Source organism: Pogoniulus pusillus, chromosome 25 (assembly GCF_015220805.1).
Source record: "Pogoniulus pusillus isolate bPogPus1 chromosome 25, bPogPus1.pri, whole genome shotgun sequence".
Lineage (NCBI taxonomy): Eukaryota > Metazoa > Chordata > Aves > Piciformes > Lybiidae > Pogoniulus > Pogoniulus pusillus.
Window position 1 is genome coordinate 20,345,373 of NC_087288.1, and position 6,245 is coordinate 20,351,617.

The window sequence follows — 6,245 nt, forward strand, 5'->3', positions numbered from 1 at the left end:
CAGTTCCCTCAGCTGCTCCTCACCAGACCTGTTCTCCAGACTCTTCAGCAGCTTTGTTGCCCTTCTCTGTGTTAAAATTGAGCCACCAAAAACTTAGAGATAAGTTGAAGGAGTTTTATTTTGGCAAGCAGGGAGCAGCGCTGGGCGCAGGGGAGTTTATCTCCACAGCTGCACGCTGTACACACGCGGCTGCAGGGCTTTTATGTCCCGCTCAGATACATATTCACAGAGCAGTGTAATCCAGATTTTATCATTTCCCAAAAGGGTTGCAGTTTTTCCTGGTACTTTCACACATGCCTGCTAATCCTCCTGGGGGTCTCTCTGGTGGTCGTGAGGCTGAAGTAATGAGTCTTCATCATGTGTCCTTATGACTCAACTCTTTGTGTCTTCATGTTCGCGCGCTTTTTAGTTTCTTATCTACCATGCTCATAGTGCTTTTCTGTTATCATTCGTCCCTGGCTTTGCTTCAGTTAGCCCTGGCACACCCCTGCTTTGTTCACTTCCCCCATTGACAGGTTGCTATCTCTTCACAGCGCTTTCTGTTATCACTCGTAGGTTCCAACATCTCCAGCTCCGTTAGTTCTGACACACCCCTGTTCCCCTGTTTTACTCACGTCCCATATTGACAGGGGCTATCTTTTCCACAGTGCTTTGTGTTATCGCTCGTTGCTTTCAACGTCTCCACCTTAGTTAGCTCCGACACACCCTGCTTTGCCATTCTCATATTTTTATAGTCTATTCTGCCCTCTCTCATATTGACACGGGTACTATTTTTCACATCTGGACCTGCTCCAGGACCTCAATGTCTTCTTTGTACTGAGACATCTTTGTGTAGTGAGCAAGTGTACGCCTTTTTGTCAAAAATTCAAACCCAATAATAATTAGCTTGATAGTAACACAAGATGAAACTGTTCTTTCAGTCATCACACTGATATAAGGAAAGTCAAGGGATGCTGGTAGAAAGGTCTCAGAGAGCAGATGCTCATTTGGAGGGTGTCTGTGACAAGCCATAAAATACCAAACTCTGTAGAGATGATTGTTTAGAGCAATCAGTTGGTAATCTGCAAGCCTAAAGAAGGGCTACTCTAGGAGTGTCTGCAGCTACTCGTTGGAGATCTCTGCTAAGCAATCTTGTAAAGACCCAGGCCTGCAGTGACTAAGGAAAGCAGGAAGGAGATGAAGGAGAAGCAGGGATATCCTGACATCAGCAACAAAGAAGGCTCTGCTCGACCAGAGGTGCGAAGGACCCTGGAAGGGAGACCGTGTGGGATGTTCATGGCAGATAACCATTCCACACCACCAGCGCTGGAATTGGGGTGGAGAATGGGAAAGTGCTTATGTTAATGAACGCCGATAAATGATTGCAGTAACCCTACCTCCTGTTATGAATATGCCTGCCCTTGTGACATAAACTGTGGCTTGTGCCAGCATGGGCTGTGCAGGACTGATGGAGCCATCCTGCTGCACCCAGCGCTGTAATAAGTAGGGACTTGCCGTTCCACCGCTCCAGCCCACCGTGTCAGCCCCAGGGCCGGCTCCTTGCTATACACAGCGCTCAGTCAGACTGCCCCAGCCCGCAAACCTGGACCCTGCTTTGCCCAGGTGGCTGCTGACCACCCGATAACTTCCTGAGAGCCACAGAAGACCTCTCTCATGTCTGTGGACCTTCTCAGGTGGCGTGTCCCAAATTGGACTGAACTGGCAGCAAGCCACATGGCAGCAGCCACACAGGTGAAGCCTCAGCCGCACAGGCGGAGCCTCAGCAGCACAGGCGGAGCCTCAGCCGCACAGTCGGAGCCTCAGCCGCACAGGCGGAGCCTCAGCCGCACAGGCGGAGCCTCAGCTGCACAGGTGAAGCCTCAGCCGCACATGCCGAGCCTCAGCCGCACAGGCGAAGCCTCAGCCGCACAGGCGGAGCCTCAGCCGCACAGGCGGAGCCTCAGCCGCACATGCCGAGCCTCAGCCGCACAGGCGAAGCCTCAGCCGCACAGGCGGAGCCTCAGCCACACAGGCGGAGCCTCAGCTGCACAGGCGGAGCCTCAGCCGCACAGGCGGAGCCTCAGCCGCATAGGCGGAGCCTCAGCCGCACAGGCGAAGCCTCAGCCACACAGGCGGAGCCTCAGCCGCACAGGCGAAGCCTCAGCCACACAGGTGAAGCCTCAGCCGCACAGTCGGAGCCTCAGCCGCACAGGCGAAGCCTCAGCCGCACAGGTGGAGCCTCAGCCGCACAGGTGGAGCCTCAGCCGCACAGACGGAGCCTCAGCCGCACAGGCAAAGCCTCAGCCGCACAGGCAAAGCCTCAGCCGCACAGGCGAAGCCTCAGCCGCACAGGTGGAGCCTCAGCCGCACAGGCCGAGCCTCAGCCGCACAGGCAAAGCCTCAGCCGCACAGGTGGAGCCTCAGCCGCACAGGCGGAGCCTCAGCCGCACAGGCAAAGCCTCAGCCGCACAGGTGGAGCCTCAGCCGCACAGGTGGAGCCTCAGCCGCACAGGCGGAGCCTCAGCCGCACAGGCGAAGCCTCAGCCGCACAGGCGGAGCCTCAGCCGCACAGGCCGAGCCTCAGCCGCACAGGTGGAGCCTCAGCCGCACAGGCCGAGCCTCAGCCGCACAGGCCGAGCCTCAGCCGCACAGGCGGCCGAGCCTCAGCCGCACAGGCGGAGCCTCAGCCGCACAGGCGAAGCCTCAGCCACACAGGCCGAGCCTCAGCCACACAGACGGAGCCTCAGCCGCACAGGCGGAGCCTCAGCCGCACAGGTGGAGCCTCAGCCGCACAGGCAAAGCCTCAGCCGCACAGGCGGCCGAGCCTCAGCCGCACAGGCGAAGCCTCAGCCACACAGGCGGAGCCTCAGCCACACAGACGGAGCCTCAGCCGCACAGGCGAAGCCTCAGCCACACAGGTGAAGCCTCAGCCGCACGGGCGGAGCCTCAGCCGCACAGGTGAAGCCTCAGCCGCACAGGCAGAGCCTCAGCCGCACAGGTGAAGCCTCAGCCAGACGACTTTCACCATGTATAGATATATACATTGCTGCCTGTGCTCTGGGAAGGCAGACGTTAAGGCTTCCGACCAGTGAGTATCTGAACTCTTTATTCAAGTTGCTAAAACACTCTGGTTAACCTTACCAGCGGCAGTTTATGCTGTAAGATTCTCTAATCAGAAACATTTCCAACCCCCTCTTCCAAATCGCATGATTTGATTGCACACAGACACTCCGCAAAAGTAGTTCTACCAACCGCACCATAGAATTCATCTGGGTTAGTTGTAAATAAGTTTGGGGTAGTTTTCTCTCTATATATTAATAAATTATTTAATAACTTTTTGTTGTGGAGAGTCTGTAGGCCCAAAAGCAGGCTTATTTATGCCTACTCTGCCTGGACATGTTTCTCTGCCTGCACCAGGGGTAAACAAGCACAAAGGGGCACAGCAGACTGGGGCCATAAAGTCAGTTGCACAGGATACCTAATTGTGTAAGCCCCCACACGCCCAGCTTGAGTCTCCTTGCTGTAAGCCCATGTGATCCCCGTATTTGGGATAGTCCAGGCAAGTACCTTTTGCCTAGGATGGTAAGGTTTGGCTGACTGCCAACATGATTGCTTATTCTAGTGGCCAAAGAGATCATTAACTCTTGGCCCACATTTAACAAATAGGGGTGGACAGGCTCACGTGCAGCCTTCCCCACATTACTTGCAGCTCCGCCACATGTTTGCTTGCCTGCCTGCATACTTCCTTGCAGCTTTATGCCTGCCTTTAGCCAGCGTTAGACCCATGCTCAGAGTCCTGCCTCTGCACCTGGAGATCCTGCCTGCGTACTCCTGGAGAGAGCAGCCAGCAGAAATCAGCAGCAAGGTCAGAGACTGACATTTCCCCTGAAACCGGAGGATTCCAGCCTCAGAGTCCACAGGCAGAGACCCTGAAGAATTGGACACTTGCAATAGGCTGTGACGTAGTTCTGGAGGGTGATTTCGTATTAATCCAAATTGTGAGTAAACACTTGAATGCCTTTGTAATTTCTGTTACCTCTGCCATAGAGCAGAGAGCAGATTCTAGTATAAGATGCCAAGCGGCATTAAGCCACGGGGAAAACTCTCTCTCTGCTAATAGTTTGAATGTTTGCTAGTTATTAATAAGTTTCTGTAGATACATATTCCCATAATGTCTTCATAGCCTTGTAAAAACGAATATTAATGTTACAGTTCAGTGGTTGGGGGTGGCAGGAGTTGAAATATTGGAAGTTAATAAATATATATATTATTATAAATATTCTCTCGCATTAATTAATTTCTCCCCTCCGCCCAATCGGCATAGGACACAGAATACCCCATCCACGACACTTTTACATCAGCCTCATTGCATTTCACCCCAAACCTAGATTCAAACCTAATCCCCTCCTTAGCAACTTTATATGGTTGAACCAAAAGGGAGTCTTCTGCAGGTTTGGAGGCTCACATTCTTTCCCCTGAATTTCTTGCACAGCAGCGGTCACAAGTGGTATGCTTGCCTTCTACCTGCTGTCATGTGGAGCTACTGTGCACACAGGTGAAATTCTTCAGAAGCCCAGAGAGCTGCCTCTCAGAGCATGGCCATTTGTCTCTTGCCAAGGTAAAACCAGTCTAGGAAAATTGATAAACTCTGTGCTTGGGTGTGTTCCTCACTAGTTGAGCTGTTCATAGTGAGCTTGTCTCAGAGGCTGTGTCTCTTTGGTCACTGTACTGAGCTGTTGAGTTTCTTTTCACTGGACACTTAATCTGGCTGTTTGTTTGGTTTTGATGGGAATTTCTCTGATGAATTGACTCCTTTGCATGTTGTTTGCTCTGGCCGGCTCCAATCAGAGGTGTATCTGTAGTTAACTTTATCCTGGTAGGTGACAAGATGATGATACCACCAAATTTGGTTGCATTGTTGGGGCTGTGTGCCTTAGAATTCTGGTGTAGGGTCCCCGTTTCCTCCAAATCCTGGTGTTCTAAATAGCAAAACTAAGTGGTTTTCATTTGCCTTCTGCTTGTTTGATCTCTTAGGAAGTTTTAACTGCTGCTTGCTTTTTTCCCCCTCAAACATCACAGAATTACTTCCCCCACTCCTTCCTTTTTCAAATGGAAGTGGAGATTTCTATGCAGCCCAAAGTCCCCTGAAATCCAGCTACAGGAATGTTCTCCTGGGTTGGGCACCCTTTTAGGAAGTAAGCTCTTTTTGATCCAAAAGTAGGTAACATTCAGCGTGACCATGTGAATTTCAGAGGCTGTAGATACCTAAAGGTTGACTAAAGGCCATGTTCATAATGAAGCTCCTAGCCAAGCTGGCAGCTCATGGTTTGGACAGATTCACTCTGTGCTGGATCAAGAACTGGCTGGATGGCAGAGCTCAGAGAGTGGTGGTGAATGGTGCCACATCCAGTTGGCAGCTGTCACCAGTGGTGTTCCCCAAGGATCAGTGCTGGGCCCAGTCCTGTTCAATATCTTTATTGATGATCTGGATGAGGGCATTGAGTCCAGCATCAGTAAGTTTGCAGATGACACCAAGCTAGGAGCAGGTGTTGATCTATTGGAAGGTAGGAGAGCCCTGCAGAGGGACCTGGCCAGGCTGGATGGGTGGGCAGAGGCCAATGGGACGAGATTGAACAAGGCCAAGTGCAGGGTTCTGCACTTTGGCCACAACAACCCCAAGCAGCGCTATAGGCTGGGGCCAGAGTGGCTGAGAGCAGGCAGGAGGAAAGGGACCTGGGGGTACTGATAGACAGTAAGCTGAAGATGAGGCAGCAGTATGCCCAGGTGGCCAAGAGAGCCAATGGCATCCTGGCCTGCATCAGGAACAGTGTGGCCAGCAGGACAAGGGAGGTTATTCTGCCCCTGTGCTCAGCACTGCTCAGGCCACACCTTGAGTACTGTGTCCAGTTCTGGGCCCCTCAATTCAAGAAAGATGTTGAGGTGCTGGAACATGTCCAGAGAAGGGCAACAAAGCTGGTGAGGGGCCTGGAGCACAAATCCTATGAGGAGAGGTTGAGGGAGCTGGGCCTGTTTAGCCTGGAGAAGAGGAGGCTCAGGGGTGATCTTGTTACTGTCTACAACTACCTGAAGGGGCATTGTAGCCAGGTGGGGGGTGGCCTCTTCTCCCAGGCAACCAGCAATAGAATAAGGGGACACAGTCTCAAGTTGTGCCAGGGTAGGTATAGGCTGGATGTTAGGAAGAAGTTCTTCACAGAGAGAGTGATTGGCATTGGAATGGGCTGCCCAGGGAGGTGTTGGAGGCACTG